The sequence below is a fragment of the Mesoplodon densirostris genome, chromosome 19 (genome assembly GCF_025265405.1).
Source record: "Mesoplodon densirostris isolate mMesDen1 chromosome 19, mMesDen1 primary haplotype, whole genome shotgun sequence".
Classification (NCBI taxonomy): domain Eukaryota; kingdom Metazoa; phylum Chordata; class Mammalia; order Artiodactyla; family Ziphiidae; genus Mesoplodon; species Mesoplodon densirostris.
The window spans coordinates 362,357-385,089 of NC_082679.1; the positions used below are offsets into that span (position 1 = coordinate 362,357).

At 50.8% G+C, this 22,733-nt stretch overlaps 1 long non-coding RNA gene and 1 pseudogene across 7 annotated transcripts in view; one reads left to right on the plus strand and one right to left on the minus strand.

The window, feature by feature from the left end:
• LOC132480645 (uncharacterized) overlaps window positions 1-22,733 on the plus strand; it is a 90,506-nt gene that overhangs the window by 38,751 nt on the left and 29,022 nt on the right. For 2 of the 7 annotated variants that reach the window (XR_009530666.1, XR_009530669.1), the window contains exons 1-3: window positions 7,474-7,990; window positions 9,875-9,951; window positions 21,199-21,309. This is a non-coding gene — a long non-coding RNA (uncharacterized LOC132480645). Of the gene's footprint in view, window positions 1-7,473; window positions 7,991-8,182; window positions 8,265-9,874; window positions 9,952-21,198; window positions 21,310-22,733 lie in introns of those variants that run through there. The other 5 variants (XR_009530668.1, XR_009530665.1, XR_009530663.1 and 2 more) reach the window with 5 other exon arrangements.
• Window positions 926-8,043, minus strand: LOC132480644 (probable ATP-dependent RNA helicase DDX28; annotated as a pseudogene).

Below are 22,733 nucleotides of genomic sequence, written 5' to 3' on the forward strand. Positions count from 1 at the left end.
CCCGGTTTCCCGGTACTGGGCCATGGGGGCTGGTGTGGGGGAAGAGATAATTTCTGGAAATGGGGGGGTAACCTTGTGAGCTCTGGATTCAGGAGGGGGCCCTCTGCCCCCGACCTTCTCTCTCCTCCTACTTGACTCCCCAACCTGCATGACCATTCTCTGGGGACTTGAACCAGCGCCTGAGAACTATCAGGAACCTCCCCCACTTCTGTCAGCCAGCCTCAGGAGAGCGCCCTCAGGAGCTGCTATACCTCCCCAGGGCCTGAATAGAGGGACTTTTGGGATGTGAACTGAACAACCTTCTGGGGAGAGTCAACACCCTTTTACTCAACAGAGCAGGAACTCAGTCAGTAGGCTATTTGTGTGGAAGGAAATGAAGTCGCTTCCATGGCAGAAGAGCCCCCGCCGCAGCAACCTTCGTCCCAGAGCTGCTGGCTGACCTTCTGGCCAGGATCCCTCCTACCTCAGCGTGGAAGGCCCGGCCTCGTGGAGAAGTGTAGGTTCTGAAGAAAGACCTGGCACCTGGGCTCTGCTGCTACACTTGCCTTATCTCGTGGCCCTTGTGGCTCTAGCTTTCCCAGAAACCTCAAGGGCTAAGTGCCTGTGCTTGCTCAGAGGCCGCACGCCATTCCCCATTTCCAGCCTCAGGCCCTCCCGCTAGCTGCCTCCTCTAGGGACCCCCTCCCCCCGACACACACACACACACACACACGCACACTGGGGATGTGCCTTCTCACAGCAGCTCAACCACTGAGATGATTTAGGGACTGTGCCCAAACTCCTGCATCCCCAGCCTCTCAAGTTTTTGCTCTGATCCCTGGCACCCCCTGGAGCTGTTCCACCTTTGGAACCTTCCCCAGGTGGCAGGAGTGCCTAGCACAGGGCTAGTGACCTAAGTCTGAGCACTGGCGACCCTACAAATCTGTTACAGAAGAACATTTTATTGAGCAGTAAGGGACGCCACTGGGCACGGAAAGGCCTGGCAATAAAGGAGCATGTGAACCTCGGGGCGGGGTGCGTGCTGCTTGACTCTCCATCCTGTTCTTGCTTCAGGGAGCAGGGCTTCCTCGGCCTCTCTGTCCTGCCTCCTGAGACCCCAGGCAGGAGGCTCTTTGGGAAGCCACAGATTGCTGCTTTCAGTTTCAAAAAGCCCAGCTCCCCACTGGTTTGTGGTGGTGGCCGCTGACAATGGCTCAGGGCAGGAGCCCATGTGGTAGACTGCTAAGGCTTCTCTGCACCCTGTCTCTGCTCCTGCATCCTCCTCGGCTCGCAGAGTGCAGACTTCACTTTCTCCAGCTCACAAAGGGGCCCGTAAGGATTGAGCAGAGGAATGCCAGGTTTTCTTCCAGGCCAGCTTCCGCCCTGGGATGTTCAGGGCAGGCTCTCATTTCAAACCTCACTTTCTGAGGCTCCTGGCTTATGGCCATTTAGTGTGCAGGGAGGCTCCTGGCTGAGGAAGGCTCAGACAGAACGACGCAGGTTCTAATCTGTGGTAGTGGGCAGTGGGGGGGCGGGAGGGGTCACTGCAGGAAGAGGCATTCGCTGTCTTAGGCAGTTAAACCATTGCCCTGTCTTCAGAATGGTTCAGCCAGCAAGATTCTGTGGAGTCCGCCTCCTGGCACCATGCTACAGTCGCCGGATTTTGGGTCTGGAGCAACCGAGATCTTCGTCCGACTCTTCTGGAGTGTGCTTTCTCTCGGGAGCACATCTGGGGACTGGCTTCTCGGCTTCCGCCTTTGCTGGCATGGCCAAAGGAGCATCCCCGTAGGCCCGGTAGCCACCAACCAGGCAGTATGTCTCCCCATGCCAGCCCAACTGCGTTTCTCCACACCCTCGGTTGAGGACATGGTAGTGACCAGGTTTAGGAGGAGAAATGGGAGCCACAGCTGCTGCAAAGAAAATCAGAACTGATCAGTCACTTCTGCTGTACACAGTCTCCTGCCAGAATTTCCCTCTCTCATGTCTCTCCCAGTTTCTGGCTGAAGACCTTTAATCTACTTGACATCCAAAACACAGACTTGGCCCATCACCTCTCTGAGTCCCTAGAGAAGGGACACTGGCTGCAAAAGCAATTTCTAGAGCCTACGGCTGCATCAGGTGAGGTAGTCTCTTCACCGTTGCCAGGGAAAACAGTAGAACCCGAAAGAAATTGCAATCATGATCCTCTCCATCTCTCCCTTCCACAACAGAGAAAACATTTCTTGCAGTGTGTCACTTCTCAGGCTTTAATGGAAACGTCTTTCAAGTTTTGGAAAAAGATAATCTAATATAAATTGGTTAAGGACCCCTCCCGCTTTGGCAACCCCTCTTGGGCCCCATTTATAATGCCTGTTACAACCACACTGAACTCTAGCCCTCTGATACTTTTATCTAGATTAGAACAAGGCCAAATACTGAGGCAGAGTGATCAGGAGACTCAGAACCGGGTTCTGGGTACCAAGTGTAGGCTCACATCCACCCAGCCTCCTGGGACACCATCTGCTCAGCCCTCCAGTCTCACTAGCACTTCATCACCCCCCTTGGTTCTTCCGGTCTTCCCATGAATAAGGCACCACCCTCTCCCCTAGTACTCAGCAGCTCAGTATGGGATGTGTCTGAGGGGACCGATATAGATGTGTACATGACAGCACAGAGGTGCCTGGGTTTGAAGGTGCGGTTCAAGAGTGGCCCTCTTCCTCAAGCTGCTCCGTTTACTACCTGCCAAGAAAAATGCACTTGCCTTTTGCTAAGAGGCCAATCAGGAAAGGGTCTGAATGGAAGCATCCTGTAGCCCAAAGCAGAAGGCAACATTTATAAAGATCAGAAGCTTCCTGAACACTAGTTCAGGGATGACCTTTCACTTGTCCTCAGCAGTGAGCACTGTGGGACCCTGAAGGTGTCCCAGGTCACTGGTATTACTTACAGCTGGGAAAGTGCTGAGGTTTACGTAGTGGGCAAGCCCCACAGGAACATGTGGCAGCCAGGTGAGGTTGTGTGTACACCATGCCTCTTCTACAGGTGCTCGGTCTCAGTGTACCTGCTGCACTGCCCAGCCAGGGAACAGAGCACAGGTTTGAGTAAATATAGACGATCCGGTCAGACATTCTCTCTCAGACAACCAAAGAGATTGGTATCTGGTGGAGAACTGGTAGGGCAGTTTCTCTGAGGGCAGCACGTTTCCATAGTTACGCTGCCATGGAAACTGTGAGAAGGCCTGTGAGGTCATCACTACCTAGTGAGGTCATAATAAGGAACCTGTGACTTGCGGGTCAGGCTTCAGGAGGAGGGGCAGTTTTGTGGAGGAGAGCAGGGTGGAGGCAGAGGTACTCTGCCTGGTCCCTCACCCCTGGGCTTCCCCACCCATGCCCTAGTCTAGCAGACACCCCACGTGGGGCGTGCAGGTGGGCTGGTACAGCCCCAGGGGCCCCAGGAGGGCAAGAAAGACCCACATTCTGAAATTGGCTTGAGAGGCAAGATTAACGTTAAGAGACAGCTAGGTTGTATGGCACTGACCCTAAGAGGCAGAGAATTGTGTGGACTGGGGAATCAGGGAAGGCTCCTTGGCAGTGGGCCTGAAGGACAAGTGAGATTTGGACCCATGGGGAAGAGAGGGAAGACATTCCAGTTTGGAAGAATACAAGCAAAGACACACTCTTCTCGACCTTGTCCTGCCCCAAATATAAATTCATAGAACCCTCACATTTTTACACCTGAGGGCTTAGAAAAACCAAGATGTTAAGGAGCCTACCCAGTGTTACACAGCTAGTGGAGAGGGGTTCTGCTCAATGGTTACGTTCGTGTCGGGGCTCCGGATTTACAGCTGATAGGAATGTGAGGACGAGCTCATGCCGTTTCAAACATTTCCAAGTGATACTGAGAGAGATGTTAAAGGTGCAAAATGAGGGTGCTGAATGACCTCACAAAGTGGGAATGCTGGGCCCATTTTAATATGAAATTCAAAACAAATTCATGACAAAAGGACATAATACAAAATGACAACATAATCATTACACTCCCCTCTCCCCTAGAAGTAAAAATCATTATAATCCTCTCTCTCTCCACCATGAAAGGATGAGATAAAGGCTCAGCAGCAGCCCCCGTGAAAATCATGGTCAACACTGTGAAGAGGGGTTAGTAAGACAACTTGGTCCGACTCAGAGAAGGAAGGAGACAACTCTGCCCTTAGCCTGATCAGGCCCACAGGAAGGAACCACACTTGGGGCAGCTTTTGACAGTGTGGCAATGAGAGAGAACCTTCTTTAGGAGGGGACTCCCTGTTGCCGACCTTGAAAAAGCAAAGATGGGACCTTCGTTTACTGGGGCTGTTGCAGAGGGGATGTGCCCAGGAGGTAGAGACTGCTTGGACTACCCTTTTAGAGGTTGGGCCACCCTGGTCGAGAACCACAGCACCTTCTATCCCTAAACTGCTTGAATCAGTGGGTGCCCGTTAGGACAGACGAAGTCAGGCCTCATTGGAGCAGACTGCCTTTGGGAGTGGTAGAAGGTAAAATGTGAAGGGGAATGCTCTGGTGGAGGTTTGTCATGGCAGGTGGGCCAGCATGAGACCATTCAGAATCTCCAAGGCTCCAGAGATTACTTTGCTGGGAGCATCCCTCTGATGTGGTGTGGGGACTCCTACCTTAACAGGACCTGGCTGGGCATCTGGGGGAGGCAGAATAAACGGTTTATTAACTTAAGAGAGCGAGAGAATCACCTGGGGGGTTCCACCAAACCACTTAAAAAGCCTTGTACCTGGATTCTTGAGCCAACCCTCAGAAAACTTATCTAGATCTGGAGTAGGGCTCAGGAAGCTGCACTTTTTTTTTTTTTTTTTTTTTTGCGGTATGCGGGCCTCTCACTGTTGTGGCCTCTCCCGTTGCGGAGCACAGGCTCCGGATGCGCAGGCCCAGCGGCCATGGCTCACGGGCCCAGCCGCTCCGCGGCATATGGGATCCTCCCAGACCGGGGCACGAACCCGTATCCCCTGCATCGGCAGGCGGACTCTTAACCACTGCGCCACCAGGGAGGCCCAGGAAGCTGCACTTTTAATAAGCTTCCTGGGCAGTCCCACCACAGTGGTCCATGGATAGAGAGACCAAATTATTGTGTATTCTCGGTTGCTTTTGGGAGTCAAAGTGGTCAATATAAAAAACTGCAGCAGGCATATGTATAAACAGGGAATATTCAAGGCAAGCAGAGGTGTATAGTTATTCTATGCATGAATCAGATTTGAGAAAAGCTAGCCTGGTGGTTAAAGAACACAACCCTGAGGACAGACAAACCAGATTCTTTCCTACTGACTTGTGTGATTTTGACCAAGTTCTTTTATCCTTCTGACTGTTTCTTCATATGGAAAAGAGCTATGACTGTACATTTAGCACAATATTCTCTTTCGGCAAAGGTTGCTCTGGGTCCATTTGTGTTCTCTGCAACTTAACCCTTTCCAGTGCACAAGCATTTTTAAGTTGTTTGGTGAAGTATTACATTTGACTTTCAACAGTTCATTACTTTGGGCAAAGCTTATATAATGCTGCAGAGACTAGAACATATGCAGAGATAGTGAGAGGATGTTATAAGCTTATTCTGCTGGTTTATAAAAAAGTTTAACCTTTTTTTCTCTTCCTCCACCTGCCACCAAGAGATGAGAAAGAAGGCAGAGCCTGGAAATGCACACCAAGCAATATTTCTGTGTCAGTTTGCCTTTTATTCCTCTGCCAGTACTTCCCAGAGAGATTTCACCAAAAGTGCCTAAGCTTGCCATGGCCATTGTTGTGAAGAAAATTTCTCTTTATTGCTAGTCACATCCCCTTTTCCTTCTCCTGGAGGCTTAATGGATGTTTGGGGGCAGGAAACGAAATTTAAACTAAAACATCAATTGAAAGAGCCTTCGTCCTAAGTGTGGTAGTTTGGAGTGTGAATCTTCTCAGGGTCTACTGAATTCTGCCCCAGTGGACACTGTTATTAAGGGGCACCCATAGAAACATCGCTTATTGTTAGAAACCATGACATAATACAGAGCCAAGATCGACATTATTCTTCACGTGAAAGACTACAGAGAGCCAAGCTCAGTAGTTCACCCTCAAGTGTTGGCCAGCAACTTACCTTTTGAAGCCAGACAGCAGCCCGGGTCTTCAGAAGGTGACTAGGCAGCCCAGAGCACCCTACTGACAAGTGTGCTCACCCATCCAGCACAGAGGGAAAGGTCCCTGTTATGGCATCATATATAAGCCTGCTGCAATAAGGTTTGCTGGTGCAAAGGCTCTCTCACTGAGGACCCCAGTCCTGGAAGGCTTCTCCTCTGGCGAGCTGCCAGTTCAATCTTCTGAGCCAGGCTCACGTCCCACGGATAGGTCACAAAGCTGATGACAGTAACTGGCACCTCGATCCCCACCCGGCCCACCCTCCCTGCTCTGTGGATGTAGTCTTGCAGGGTGAGAGGGAAATCATAATTGATGACTAGCTCCACCTGGGTGCTGTCCAGGCCCTGAGAGACAATGTCTGTGCAGAGAAGAATGTCTCGGGAGCCCTTCTGGAAGGACTGGAAGATGCCTGCTCTCATTGAGGCTGGCATTTGTCCCTGCAGTCTTAAGTGTTGGATTTTGTGGTCATCCAGAATATATACCCCAGCCAGTTCACAGTGCTGTAGCAATTACAGAACACCAGAACAGTTCCTGCGGTGCCAGTCCTATATGCTCTGTCATGCTGCCTAAGGATCTGTACCAACCCAGTCACCTTCTCTGTTCCCTTCGGGCTCATGAATGTCTGTCTGACATGAGGCATGATGCAGTGGAGCTTGTAACTGGTAACGGGGGTTAGAGAGTCTAAGCTGGCAACTTTACTGAGCAGCTGGCCTCCACCTTCGGGAAATGTGGCACCCACCAGCACTAACTGAGCTTTGGGATTGAAGGGGTCTTTTAAGTCAGCTGGGCCTTCTGCTATATGGCTCCCCTCCAAGATGTAATCCACCAGTTCCAGGAAGATTTCATCCAAAAGCATGTCTGCATCATCCAACACCAAGAAGGAGAGCTGCTCCAGGCTGATCAGTTGAGTTTTCAGGGCCTTCCACAGAGCCCCCAGAGTGGCCACCAGAATATCTGCGGGAGGTTGTTTGGACAGTTGCAGCCTGATCCTCCTCATGCCATGGCCTCCCCCTAACTCCAGCACCTGGAAGTCCAAGGAGCTGCCCAAGGCCTGGGCCACGACACACACCAGTTCGGCTAATTCTCGAGAAGGCACAAGAACCAGGCCTCGAGGAGCAGAGATACGCCAGGGGTCCAGCCTTGGCTGGCCCAACAGCCGTTGAAGGAGAGGTAGCATGTAGCTGAGAGTTTTGCCACTGCCGGTTTCTGCGGCGAAGAGAATGTGGCTGCCGCGAAGAAGTGGGGGAATGGTACTCGACTGCACGTTTGTGGGCCGAACAACTTCAGGAGCAGCCTCCTGTAGCGCGCTCAGAACGGGGAGCTCCAGACACACTTCAGTGCAGCTGCCCTTGGGCGAAAGGTTCCGCAGCGCAGGAGCCTCATGTTGCACGCACTCGATGGAGAAATGGTCCGCGTGGGTGCACCGATTCCTCCAGCCCCACGAAGAGAGTGGCGCGGGTTCCAAGAGCCTAGCGTGAGGTGAGCCGGCTGGTTCAAGTCGGGTCGCCGCACTGACATCAGCGTCAGCCCAGGACGCGCCAGCATCGGCCGCGGGGGGGCTACGCTGGCCGCTCTGCCGCTCTTCCTGCCGCCGCTGTAGAGCCCGCGGGATGCGCACCACGGGCAGGGGCTCGATGGGACCGCGGACCGTCAGGTCCCGGCGAGGCGCCAGAAGCAACCGAGCCGCGAGCGACAACAGCCGCAGCCGCCGTGCGAGAGCCATACACCCCTTGTTGCGGGAGAGGCGCACGACAGTGACGTCACAGGCGCGCCAAGGCCTCGCGGACGGTGGCCGGCGCGGCTCAGTAAGGCCCGCGGACTCGGCGAACTGTGTGGAAGGAGCGGGATCTGTAGAGCTCAGCAGCGGCGAGGTCTGTAGGTCCGAACCGGGGATGGTGACTCCAGACCCCCGCCAACCTTGGGGAAGGGTGCGCGGCTGAGGCAGGACCGGGGTCCGGCGATGCGCGGCGATGGGGCCCCGGCATTACGAACCAGGAGGGCGGAGGGCTTCTGGCGATCCGATGTCCGATCCCTGCCGTGCTCTTTTGTCGCCCTCACAGCTCCTGTCATGGCTTGGCCAGTTCGGGTCTCCCCCTGTGACTTATGATGAGGGTGCGGCGATGTTTTCCCAGATGTGGTCCCCGTGTAAGGTCTTTGAATACAAGTATTTATTGAGAGTCTGAGTGAATGGGTCGGGCCTGGGGGCCGAGACCAGGAGTCCGGAGTCGTAGGTCCAGGCTCACCCTTCCCTTAGAGCTCCCCAGAGAGCTGAGGGCCCCGAGGGCAAGCTGATGGCTTTCAGCGTATCTTCTCTTCAGTCAAGAGAACTCATCTCTTGGTACTTTTCCCCCTTTCTTTTCAGCTGAGGTTCATTCTCCCCTCCCTTGTCACCCTTTCCAAATTCTCATCCTGAACCCACTGCTTTCTTGGGTAGTTCACCTCCAACGGCTTTCCAGTCAGATACCTCAATTCCGTAAACGGCAGAGAGGAGGGTCCTGCTACAGGTTTGTGTCTTGTCTCACAAAGCCACGGTCAGGCAGAATATTTTACTTTAGTTCAGTTGTTCAGTTTGCCAAAAAGCCTTAGACAACAGGTACTTCCTGAACGGATACCGAAAATGGGTGTCCGATCATTTCGGTAATTTCCAGTGTCTTGGGTAGGAGATAAGGTAAACGTGGATTAATCACCTGGGAGGTTCTTAACATCTGGCGAAAGAGTTTTACTTTCATCAGATACCGTTATAGAGATAAATACTATCAAATTTCAAATAGCATTTTGATACACGATAGACGTTCTGGAGAGTTGAATGCTAAGCCAGCAGAGGAGAGGGTTTTGAGTCCTCATGGGTGAACAGAGTCATTGGAAAGAGCAGTGGCTCCTGAGTGAGGGTGATTTTGCCATCACCCGTCCTCCAGAACGTTTGACAATGGCTGGAGACAGTTTTCTTTGTCACATCCGGGGTGTGGGGGCGGGTGGGGCGGTGCTGCAGACATCTAGTGGGTAGTGGCCAGGATGCTACTACATATCGTACAAGGCATAGGACAGCCCTCCCCACCACCCCAAAAGAATTATCTGGCCCAAAATGTCAATAGTGTGCTATGGAGAAACCTTGGATAGAGGCTGAGGACTGAAGAGAGGCTGAGGTTCTCACATGTACTCTCCCATCAGGTTGTCAGTCACATTTGCCAGACCCTTGTGTGGCCCTGCCCCTTTCCTAGAATCTGTAGCAGGCACACTGATGCCATTGCTTGTCATGGCCTTGGGATGAGAAAACCTTGGGGGCTCCTCAAAGTCATAAACACAGGAAGGAAGGAGTGATTTAGGAGGGTGACGTGGGAGAAGAGAGCTTTAGGAAGAACAAAATTGTCCTCATGTGTTTGGGAAATGTGCCAGATGGAAAAGAGATGAGGTGTGCCATGGGGTGTACCATTGCAGAAGGCAGACTGGGACTGATGCGTGACAGGGAGTCAGATTCTGAACTTGATGTAGACTGCTGTAGCAACTAGAAGTGCCTAGACCTGTCTAGACGGTGCTGGGTTTTCTGTCACTGCAAAGTTCATGTATAGGCTGATGACCAGTGACTGGTGATATGCAAGAGGGGATTTCATATAAAGGATGCTCTAAGATATTGTGATTCTACACCACTTTTACGATTCTTTCCCAGAACTCGGAGCTCCTCGTTCGTTAGCTGAAGAGCTCCTTGGATGTCTGCTCTGACAAGTTTCATCCATTTACATGTGCCACTCATTTTTCAGGTACAAAACAAAGAATCGCTTTGCACAAAGCCAGAAGGGATACACTGAAAGAATGATCAGAAAAGAATAATACATAGGTAAGCATTTACATTGACTTTCTCCACATATTTGAGACAGGGTAGGGTAGCTGGTTAGTGGCTGCTTTCTCGTGCTCGAGCCCTTACAAAGTGAATCTCCTCAGCATGTCATAGAGATTGGAGCCTGTCTGAGCCTGTGTGTCTCTGCCCGTGGCCCCTAGTTTCTTCGTGTCATTACTTTAGATACTGTGTAAGGCCCTTCTCTTTTCCTCCGATCACAGCAGACATTGAGTAACCTCTAGTTCTGACTGAGATGCATATTTCACATTATAGTACTTTGAAATGAGAAAGGTTTACCTATTGTGGAAACAAATGTAGGCTCCTGGGAATGTTCGTGTCACATGGTAATGTTTTTCCCAGGGCTGCCATGGTAACTGATGTTGCCTGGTTACTCCCTAAGTTTTGAAAAGAATGTCTCCTTGGATCTCAGGTGATAGTGGTACATTCTTTCCTTCATTTATTCATTCAGTATATATTTTCTGAGCACCATGTATGTCCCAGGTACTTTTCATATGGACAGTGAGTGAAACAGACAAAATTCCTGCCCTAGTGAAGTGTATATTCTGATTAAAATGGGGTGAGGGCTGGCCATTGGTAGTTTTAAAAATCTCTCCAGATGATTCCAATGTACAGCTAGGTTTGAGAATCACAGTTATAAGTGAAGCACTTTGGGAATTGCAAAGGCATTGCAGAAATAAAAAGTGGCTGGCTATTCGTATTCCTTCGCTATTCCTGCATTCTCCTGCCTGCATCCGGACTGTTGTACAAGTGCCGATCATTTTCTTTTCAGCCCTTTTCGCTGTTTGCCTAGACCCTTTATCCCTCTTTCTAACCTAACACCCTACCTCCTTCTGGTCTTCCAACCTCCAGTCCATCATCTGTTTGGGATTTATCCTAAAGTTGGTGGGAAGCCATTGCAGGGTATAAACAGGGAAGTGGTGTTAGCAGAGATGCCTTTTTCAGACACCATACTGGCTATTGTAAGAGAATGGATAGGAGGGGGCGGGAGAAGACTTGGGGAGACTCATTAGGAGACTGGCTTTGTGCACAGGTGGAGTAAAGCAGGCACGTTAGAGTCATATTTGGAAGGTTAGTGATGGCTTGGAGGCGAATAGGAGTAAGCGATGAATTGGATGTGGGGAATGTGGGTTAATGGTGTGTAATTGGGTAAATGGAGGTGCTACTTACTGAAATGGGAAAAATTTTCTCCCCACATATTGGCCTGATAAACACCTTCTCACCCTTTAGACCTTGAATCAGAGATCCTTTCTTTTTTTATTTTAATATATTTTATTTTATTTCATTTTTATTTGGGCTGCGGTGCCGGCTTTCAGGATCTTAGTTCCCCAACCAGGGTTTGAACCCAGGCCCCCTGAACTGGAGGCACAGGGTCCTAACCAGAGGACCACCGGGGAATTCCCAGCAGAGATTTTTTTCTTTGTTTGTTTGTTTTTTTTTTAATATAAGCTTTAATTAATCAATTTTTGGTCGCGTTGTGTCTTCGTTGCCGCGCGTGGGCTTTCTGTCGTTGCGGCGAGGAGGGGCTACCCTTCGTCGTGGGGCACGGGCTTCTCACTGCAGGGGCTTCTCTTGTTGGCGGAGCACGGGCTCTATGTGCGCGGGCTTCAGAAGTTGTGGCGCACGGGCTCAGTAGCGGTGGCTCGTGGGCTTAGTTGCTCCGAGGCATGCGGGATCTTCCTGGAGCAGGGAGCAAACCCGTGTCCCCTGCATTGGCAGGTGGATTCCTGTTTTTGTTTTTGTTTTGTTTTGTTTTAAACATATTTATTGGAGTATAATTGCTTTACAATGGTGTGTTAGTTTCTGCTGTATAACAAAGTGAATCAGCTCTATGCATACGTATATCCCCATATGCCCTCCCTCTCGAGTCTGCCTCCACCCTCCTGATCCCACCCCTCTAGGTGGTGGCAAGGCACTGAGCTGATCTCCCTTTGCGATGCTGCTGCTTCCCACTACCTAGCTGTTTTACATTTGGTATTGTATATATGTCAGTGCCACTCTTATTACTTCATCGTAGCTTACCCTTCCCCCTCCCCGTGTCCTCAAGTCCATTCCCTACGTCTGCGTCTTTATTCCTGTCCTGCCCCTAGCTTCATCAGAACTCTTTTATTTTTTTAGATTCCATACATATGTGTTAGCGTACGGTATTTGTTTTTCTTTCTGACTTACTTCACTCTGTGTGACAGACTCTAGGTCTATCCACCTCAGTACAAGTAACTCAATTTCGTTTCTTTTTAAGGCTGAGTAATATTCCATTGTATATGTGTGCCACACCTTCTTATCTATTCGTCTGTCGATGGACACTTGGGTTGCTTCCATGTCCTGGCTATTGTAAATAGTGCTGGCTGGCGGATTCTGAGCCGCTGCGCCACCAGGGAAGTCCACAGAGATTATTTTTTGAGGGAGGCCCTCCTCAACCCCCATCAGTCTCTTCGCTGCTGAGCTAGACTCCTACAGCCTTACATAAGTGCTCCATCACAGCACCATGCACACTTTTATTTTCACACATATCTGTAGGTTCCCTTTCTATAACCCTCTGTTCTATTGAACCTTACCCTCCTGCCTCATCTTTTGGTCTCTAGTGCCTAGCAGTGCTTGGCATATCTTAGGGGCTCAGTAAGTGTCCGCTGAATAAATAATTGGAGACGGAGTACGAGGCTTAGGAAGGTTGATCAAGGCTTTGTCTTCTACACGTGGAGTAGGAGATGCCCTTAACACATCCGAGTGGGGATGTGTTTTGAGCAGTTGGTGTGAGGTTGGGATGCCTTTGGAGATGATCGTGGCCAGTATTTTATACCATGGGAGTGAATAAATTTGTGGGGCAGGATGTGTGAAATTAGCAGGGAAGAGGGCCCACGACTGAGGAGCAACCTCAACATGTGAGGGCAGGAGGTGAAACCAGGAAAAGAGACTGCAAAGCAGGGGTAGAGAGAAAAACTGGGAGAGTGTGCGGTCGACGAACCCAGGGAGGAGAGAGAGCAAGCAAGAGGGGAGGCTTCACCGTGCCATGTGCTGCTAGCAGAACATGATTGAGGACAGGTCAGTGTCTCATAGATGGAGCCACTTCGAGGTAATTGGTGACTTGAATCAGAGCGGTTTGGGGAGAGTGGCAGAGGGGGAGGGCATGCCGGAGTGGGCTGAGTAGTACAAAGGTAGTACCTCTGAGAAGAGCATCCTTGGCAAGCTTTGTGGTTTTTAGGAGGGACCGCGTTTGCTTAGAATAAATAAATTAACAGTTATCTCTGGGCCACGGGATTTGGATTTTCTTCGTTTTACTCCTGTTGCTCTACCTTCAAAATATTTTTAGAATGTGACCACTTCTCGCCACCTCCCCTACTATCTCTCCGTCCTGAGCCACCATCATCTCTGACATCGGTGGCAGAAGAGCCTTCTGATGATCTGCCAGTGTCTACCGTGGCCCCCACAGTCTGTTTTTCATACAGCAGTCAGCGTGATCATGGGGAATGTGATCAGTCGTGCCACTCCTCTCCTTAAAACCCTTCACTGGCTCCTATCGTGAAGAGCTAACACAGCCCGCAGAGCGTCCGACAAGGCCATTCGGGGTCCGACCGCTGTGTCCTGCCTGCTCACTGCTCTCCATCCATTGTGTATCTGACTTCCGTTACCCTCTTCTCCTTTCTGTGCTGCAACCACAGTGGCCTCCTTCCTGTTCTTCTAACCCACCAGACAAGCTCCTGCCCCAGGGTCTTTGCACCGGCCCTTACCTCTCCTGTGCACTCTTCCATTAGATACCAACTTGGCTAACTCAAATCTCTGCTCAGATGTCATCTTCTCATTGAAGCTTATCTGGGCTTCCCTATTTAAAATTTTAACCTATGGGGATGAGGTGGGGTGGAAATGGGTGAGGGTGGTCAGAGGATACCAACTTCCAGTTACAAAACACATACATTCGGGGATGTAATGTACAGCATGGCAACTATGGTTAACAATACTGTATTGTATCTTTTTTCATTTCATTTATTTATTTGTTTGTTTATTTTTGGCTGTGTTGGGTCTTTGTTGCTGCACGTGGGCTTTCTCTAGTTGCGGTAAGCGGGGGCTCCTCCTCGTTACGGTGCGCAGGCTTCTCATTGTGGTGGCTTCTCTTGTTGCAGAGCACCGGCTCTAGGTGCGTGGGCTTCAGTAGTTGCAGCACGTGAGCTCAGTCGTTGCAGCACGTGGCCTCAGTAGTTGTGGCGCATGGGCTGTAGAGAGCAGGCTGAGTAGTTGTGGCGCACGGGCATAGTTGCTCCTCGGCATGTTGGATCTTCCCGGAGCAGGGCTCGAACCCGTGTCCCCGGCATTGGCAGGTGGATTCTTAACCACTGCGCCCCCAGGGAAGCCCAACCTCTCATTATTAACTCAATGTATTAACTCAATTTTGGCTATAATTAGTGCAGTTTCTATTATCATTAATGAACTGGGGGAAGATCGGGTGGTTGTCTAAGTAGCCTGAACTGACTAGAGAGAAAGTCCCTGAGGCACAGGGGAGGAGGTGTGCCCACATCCAGAGCAGTCTAGCCATTGGAGGTCCATGGCTCATTAAGTAGCCTGAGATTCTGGTCTGTGTCCAAACAGGTACAAAGATCATTTGTGATCTAGGCATGTCCTCTTCTTGGGCATCTGAACCAGAATTCCCTGAAAGATCCCCAGGTGGTACTCAGTGGGTCAGGATGTGGATGGAGGTGAGCTACACAGAGGGAACCGAGTAAGGTCCACCCCCCCGCAGCCAGAGCCACCCACTGTCTTCTTCCAGTGCTGAGGCAAGCCACCTGGGTTTCCTCAGGCCACTGCCAACAGGTCTTCCTTTAGTATCCGGTGTCTAAACTGCAGGGTCCCCCACCAAACCCCAGTATTGGGAGCCTGCACCACAGACCCCACCACGGAGATGGACACTCATGTTGATTCCATTTCTAAAACATTTATTTTCAGGAAATGTTTGTGCTCGTATGCAAGGAAACTCTGTGGGGTATCTGTGGCTGCCAAAGTGACATCTGGCAGGATTAACTGGATCACCAGAACCAAACAGTGAGGACTGGGAAAGCGGCAATAACTGTGAGGCCTGGGCCCATGTGGGGGCAAGATTTTGAGAATGACCACTTAGGTGACAACATGGGATTCCCACGAACCGCAGCTCTGGTTAGTTTCTGGTCTGGAGCCAGATCCTCTCTCTGATGCAGACGTGGGAGGACGGAGCAGCAAGAGCTGCCCAGCTGCTCATCTGGGAACTCATCCTCCAAGCGACTCTGTCCCTCATCCTCCTCCCGTACCTGGAGGCGGCAGTCAGTGGGCAGCACCTCTCACAGCACCCCCGCGGACACCTGCTCAGACCACCTGCTCAGAGCTACTCTTTTGCCCAGCCCAGCATACCTGTTCCACCTGTCTGAAGACCCGCCGCCCCTTTCCTCGAAGCACACCCCAGAGCTCTTCCTCACTCCAGCCACGCCCCAGCAACTCCTCTATCAGTACCGGGTATATGGACACATCCTCCAGCCCCTGTGGGAACCTGTGTGGCCGCCAGCCAGCCAGCTCTTGGGCCCCAGACCTGTTCCCTGGTCCTGAGTCAGAACCAAAGCCCTATGTGTCCAGGGTCCACTGAACCCCAGCCTTGGTCAGATATGGAAAATGGAAACTTGGAGAGAGTAAATGATTCACTCCTGCTCTTCATCCTTCAGAGGAAGACCCCAAAAGCGCCTCGACTATTCATCAAAAGTCATTGAGTTGTACTGTTAAGATCTATGCCTTTCACTGAATGCACTTTTTGCCTCCATTTATAAAGAGAAGAAAAGCTTTTTAAGAACTGGGTTGAGCCCCCTGCATGCACAGACCCAACCGCAGGCAGAGAAGATAGTCAGCCCAGCCCAGACCTTGCTAAGAGTCTTCTCAGAGGCCATGGGTCTGGTCTGCTGGCACTGGATGGGCGCAGATGCTGGGCAGTTGATCTCTGTGTGGTGTTTTAGACAAATATGATGACCTAGAGTAGGGTCAAACAGACAGGAGAGCCCAGGAAGCAGACCCTGGGAGAGGGGAGATACCATTTGGGCCAGCACACCTGAGGCTATGGTCAAGGCCATGAGGACCACAGTGTGGTGGGCACAGTGGCTGTGAAAGCCCCACTGCTGCCTAGCCAGCCCGAGACAAGCCACGGGGAAGCACCCACCGGCCAGCCCCGTCATAATCTCCGCCGATCCCGATGAACTTGCATCCAATGACTGCCCTGATGTGGTCGAAGTGATCTGAAGAATGGAGAGTCAGCAGTGTGGGGCTTCCAGGGCAGGGGTGGGGTGATGACTGACCTCTGTTAATTCCCCTTTTTGCAGCCTGTAGGCCAAACAGGCCAGTTCCTTCATGGCCTGGCACCGAGAGTACCAACTAGAGGGCCCTGAGGTTTGATCTGAAGTGATCCCAGCTGGCTCTAGAACTGGACTTCAGATTTGGAGTGGACCCCAGAGCCCCCTGTTTGGGCCATTTCCCACCCAAGATTCACCCTGCCTCCCAGTCTCCTTGAGAACCTGTGGGGGCTCCTTTCCCCAGGTGTGGAGGATGAGAGAGCAACAAGAGTACAACTGGTGAAGACCCCAGAAACCTAAGGAGCTGTCCAGTCCCTTGGCCAGAGGTAGGGGCAGTGTGCTTTAGGAGCCCCTGCAGAGGCACAGATGGGCAACACCCGGGCTCTGTGTCTGACAGCCTCCCTGATACCCATCATTATCACAGTTTTGATTCCATGGCTCCAGTTCCACATGGCACCAAGGTGCTGTGTACCATCCATTATTGGGTTTTTGGGAGCTGTACCTATTGCCAACAGGTGGGTCAAACCACTGGGGCTCTTCTGAAGTCCTCCCCAAATTTGGACCCAGCTTCAGCTCCAAATCAGAGTTTTCAGAGAGCCCAGGGCGAGGCTCACCAGCCCCAGTAGACACGTTGGCTAACGGTTGCACTGCAGCACCCGCACGGACAAGGACAGCATCACGATGCCACCGTTCATCTTCTGCGGGGGCGGACCGGTGGACAGTCAGCTTGGCCCCCAGCACAGCCACCTGCCTGTTCACTCTCTCGGCCCCTGTGAGAAAGGTGTTCAGCCCTTGCCTTGAGGTCAGAGTCGTCTCCTCTCTGGGTTTGTGTGAATGGAGGAGCCGCAGCCCGGGTCTGGGTGGTGTCTTGGCCCTGGGTTTCCGGGTTTGGAGTAGTATCTTACCACCTAGACCGCCACCTAGGGCTCAAGAGTTCAGGGGCTGTGGACCGTGGGTTTTGGGGGCAGAAGATATTTAACCTGGGGTTTGAGGAAATTGAGGGAGAAGAGGCTCAGGTTCAAGGGCTCCTGGTTTGAACCTCTTGCTTTAGGGATTAGGGCCAGGGCAGTCTCTCACGAGAAGCTGCAGGATATCATCAGGAACATTCCGAGTGTTCCTGCACACGCCCCGGGCCGCTGAGTGGGAGAAGATGACAGGTGCCTGTGACACTTCTAGGGCTCGCCGTGCCACAGCATCCGAGACATGGGACAAGGCCACCATCATGGCCAGGCGGTTCATTTCTGCCACCACCTTCTACAGGAACAGGATGGGGAGAGGGCATCAGGGCTGCATTTATCTTGTGTGCATTTATCTGTAGGGAACAGGCGGGGCTGTACATTCATGTGGGGCAGGGTATGGAACCCGGGTACTTACCTTGCCAAGCCGGTGAGCCAACTGACATTGCTGTAGAAGGGGTGGATACCCTTTGCTGTGCTCTGTGCCCTGCAGGATGGCCAGGAGGCAGTCTGACTGGTGGCCATGACTTTGCTACAAGAGCCTAGAAAGAGGTTCTTTCGAACTGTCTACACCTGCAACTCCCTGGTGCAAGAGGAGGGACCCAAACTGGGCTGTGCCTGGCAGTAGGAGGGCCCTTCTGGGGACTCAGTCTTGACTATATTCAGGAAAAAAATGCATACGCCCTTTTTGGTCAACTGCATCATTGTCGAAGTTCTGTCTCTTTTCACTTGCTTTAAAGGCCACTCCAATCTACCTCTTAAAAACTGTTTTCTACAATTCTGCCTTGCTTTCAAATCCTCTTCGTTGCCTTCCCTCAATATATTTTTGGACGATAGTTGTCCTTTATAACTGTACAGGTTTTTGAATTGCAGTGCCCCTGAGCTCCATCTTTCAACTCGCTTTTTTGTGAGCTGGCTGCAAAACCGCAGGATTGCTTCAGACGCTATTCTGATTCCAGGGGCAGGCTGAGCCTTTGGTTAATTCTTATTCTTGATTGGAAATTAGAGTGACATGTGCCTGTCCAAACACCTAGAGCTGGTCTCTCATTGGTTCCCCCTCTCCCCGTTCATCCTCTGGACAATTTGCAAACTGTACGAAACAGGAGGTTAAAGGTGCTGATTCTCCAAGTGGGGAGATTGTTGGTAAAGCAGCTGGAATGGCGAACCCGAGCACCACGAGATGAAAAATGAGGTGCGTTTTAGAAACGTTTCCCGATCACTGGGTGTACCATCCTCTGGGTTTCCCATGCATGTTTTAGCTGTCGGAAGATTCCCTTGAACCTGGAGATTTGGGACCCATGGAATGGGTAGCACACAGTATTACTTTAAAGGGTCTGCATTTGCTCACCCAACCTCACCAATCCTGTCAGACCCAAGAGTGTCCAGCCTTATGTCTCTTCCAGCTGTGGGTCTAGATGTGGTCAATCCAGGTTGCATCACAGCTCCTGAACGAATTTTGTAAGAATTTCTCTTTCAGTATCTTTTTTTTCTTTTTTCTTTTTGTAATTTATATTTATAATGGGGTTTAGCTGATTTTCAATGCTGTGTTTATGCCACTTTACACCCACTTGATTCACTTACAGAGAGATATCAATAAATACTTTTTAAGATTCTTACTACGCGGATATATTCTTCTGTGGTGAATAGGGTGTGTTGAGTCCTGTTCACTGAGCAGTGAGTAGGTCTTGTCTATTACATATTTGGTTGATGGAACGGTATCTGTGCTAATTTCAAACTCTTGTTTTATGCATCACCCCACCTCATCTTTCCCCGTAAGCAGCCATAGTGTGTTTTCTAAATGTGTGACTCTGTTCTGTTTTGTACAGTTCATGTGTAGAGATTTTTACATTCCATCTATAAGTGATATAAGTTTCGTTACCTGTGTGACTTATTTCTCTCAGTATCATCGTACCTAAATCACTCATTATGCTGCTACAGGCCTTAGGACATTGATTTCGAGTGATATTCCATTGTACATAAGTACCACAACTTGTTTACCCATTTTTTTGTTTCCTGGGATATTTAAGGTGTACCCGAGTCGAGGTCCTTGTAAGCCGAGCAGCCCTAAACTTTGGGGTGCCTGTGTCCTGTCGATTTATGGTTTTCCGAATATACACGCCCATGAGTGGAAGTGCCCTATGCACTGTAGCTCTGATTTTTAGATGTTTTAGGAAACACCATACACTTCTCCAGAGTGGCTGTTGGCATTTTACATCCCGCCCATCAGTGTAACAAGGCTCCCTTTTCTCCATGGCTTGTCCTGCATTTCTGGTTTTTACACTTTTCCAGGATGGCCCTTTTGACAGATGCGAGTGAGACTTCTTTGTAGTGCTGATTTGCATTGCCCGCTTGCTTGGTTGGCCAAAAAGGGCGTATGCGTTTTTTACTAAATATATTCAGGAAAAACTCATAGGCCCTTTTTGGCTAACTGCACCATTGTCTAAGTTCTGCCGCTTTTCATGTGCTTTAAAGGCGACTCCAAACTATCTCTTGAAAACTGTTTCCTGCAATTCTGCCTTGCTCTCAAATCCTTTTCGTTGCCTTACCTCAATATATTTTTGGAAGATTGTTATCATTTATAACCCTGCAGGTTTGTCAATTGCAGGGCCCCTGAGCTCCATTTTTTAAGTCCCTTTTTTGGGCACTGGCCACAAAACCCCAGGATTGCTTCAGGCCCTACTCTTGTTCCGGGGTGCAGGCTGAGACTTTAGTTAGTTCTTCTTCCTGCTTGGAAATTAGAGTGACATGTGTCTGTCCAAACACCTAGGGCTGGTCTCTCATTGGTTCCCCCTCTTCCCGTTCATCCTCCGGACAAATTTCTAACTGTTCGAAACAGGAGGTTAAAGCTGCTGATTCTGCAAGTGGGGAGCTTGTTAGAAAAGAGGCTGGAGGGGTGAACCCGACTACCAGGAGAGGAGGAGATGAGGTGCCTTTTCCAAACTCTTCCGGGTCAAAACGGTGTACCATCCTCTGGGTGTCAGGCATGTTTTAGCTGTAGGTAGAGTCCCTTTCATGTAAGGAGGACACCAGGGATTTTTCCAAATCAGTGTCTCCCCGAACCCCAAACTGGGAAATTTTTAAGCTATGGGTACACGTATGTCCATTAAGGGCCTTAGGCAGTAGTCAGAGTCCGAGCTCAGTTGATTGAAATCTTCAGGGTCAGAAGCGCTCACCGGGCCTCCCTGGTGGCGCAGTGGTTGAGAGTCCGCCTGCCGATGCAGGGGATACGGGTTCGTGCCCCGGTCTGGGAGGATCCCATATGCCGCGGAGCGGCTGGGCCCGTGAGCCATGGCCGCTGGGCCTGCGCATCCGGAGCCTGTGCTCCGCAACGGGAGAGGCCACAACAGTGAGAGGCCCGCATACCGCAAAAATAAAAAATAAAATAAAATAAAAAATAAAAAAGAAGCGCTCACCATCGGCCTCCCTTAGGTTACATTTTATCTGTCATTGATACGTGATGTAGATATAGATATGTATTCTTTTTCAGATGATTTCCCCTTATAGGTTATTACAGAATATTGAATGTTGTTCCCTGTGTTATACAGAAGTTCCTTGTTGATGATCTATTTTATACATAGCAGTGTGTATGTGTTAATCCCAAACTGTTAATTTATCCCTCCTCCCGCGTTTTCCGTTTGGTAATACGGTATAAGGTTTTATACTTCTCGGAAATGGGGGAGCTGAAAGAGAGGTCTCATTTTCAGTGGAAAAGCATTCAAAACAAGATTGAAGCTTCAGCCAAGATTATTAGATGTCCATCCTTGGAAAGATATCACGTCATTTCTCTAATATTGACCTGACAAATAAGACAAACCCCTCTACTGAACTTGCTTATAATAAAGTGATGGAAATATCAAATGGAAGTCTTAGAAACATCTTATTTTACCCGAGCCTTATACACTGCTCTACGTTCATTACAGTTTGGCTCACACATCTGTTCATTGAAGTTACAATGTTCTCAATTTCTGTTACTGATCCTTCAGAGCGGACCCCAACAAGGGTCCCCCTGCCCAGTGTCGTTGGAGCCAAAAGAACGAGACTGAGTTTGGTTCAGAAGCAAAGGAAACTTTATATTTTGATCAGAGAATGGACAGGTGAGAGCGTGCACTCCCCCGCGGGCTGTGGGCGGGGCTGCTTTGTAGGGATCCCGGCAGCGGGAGGGAGGGGGCGGAGCTCTCGAGGGCCGGGTTGGCTGGAGCTCAGGCTCTATGTCGCGGAGTCTGCAGGGGCCCCGCGAGCTGAGGTGTCGGCCCAGACATTCTGCACTAGGAAATCGGGTCTGAAGTGCCGGGTGTAGGACCTCTGCATGTGGAAACCTAGGAGCACGTGAAATTAGACAAAGCACAAAGGAAAAAAAGGTTAGACTTTATTTTATTGCCCAGATTCTAATTTTATCTCCCAGGAATTTTGAATGGGCTTTGCCGGAGACAAACACCTCCTCTGCTTTTTGTCCCGTTCCTCACTCTTGGGGTGCTGAGGGTGCAGACCCCTCTTCTGTAAGTGCTTCGTGCTGAGTTGGGAGTCCTCATACCCGGGGGGAGGGGCAGGACTTCTCCCCACCAGCCTCCAGGTGAGGTTGATTGTCCCAAGGGCTCCTGCCTCACTGCTTGTCCGCCTGAGCACCAGCATTGGAAGTGTTATAGATTCTAATGACCTCTAAGGGTCCAGGAAAGAGATGCGCAGAGACGCTGGGGGGGGGGCAGGTTTCACCCCGCCCCACATTTGTTCGGCCACCTTAGGCTGACGGTTTCTGCCAGCCTAGATGCTCTGACCAGTAGTCTGTGCTTTCTTCAATTAGGCCCCTCAATTAACGTACAAACAGCACCAGGTGTCGGAGCCCTGCCTGCTCAACTCCCAGACAGTCCAGGGCCGGTGGTGATCCAGGACCATGACGGCCACTGAGTCAACGGCCTTTTGAAGTAGCCAGGAGTCCAGCCGGACTCATTGGCCGCCGTCACCGCGGTGTCTGTAGGCTTTTCTATGGTGACAGCGTGATATACGGTTCCCCCGCCAAGCTTATTAGCTCCCCTCTGGGTGCAGTAAGTCCTGCAAGCAGTAGTCTGCTCTTTCGGGGCACACTCTTGTTTTCTGAGAGAAACTCCAGGTCAAGTGATGGTCACACGAGTCGTCATTGGGGCCCGTTGCCCCCGGTTGTCTCTCTGGAGGTTGAAGTTGGAGGGCCTCCTCTCTCGAGGTCTGTGTGTCCACCGAGCAACCCCTGCAACTTCAGGGCATGGTGGGTGGTTAGGATCACCACGTGGGGTCCTTTTCCCTTGGGAGGGAGCTGGCCTTGCAGGCTGCTGATTTCCAGGTTTTTAGATACCCCCAGTATCCTGGCCGGATGGGGCGGCGGGCCAAGCCCTTTGTGCCGTAGTTTCTCCTACCTGGAGGGCATTCTTTCGTTGTTCCATTTCAAGTGATCCCAGTTTTTGCACTAATACTAAAAGGGCGATTCACCTTCGACCGGGAATGTAAAGGTCAAAGGGTTCAGCTAAATTAGGGAGTTCCAGGGCAAGGG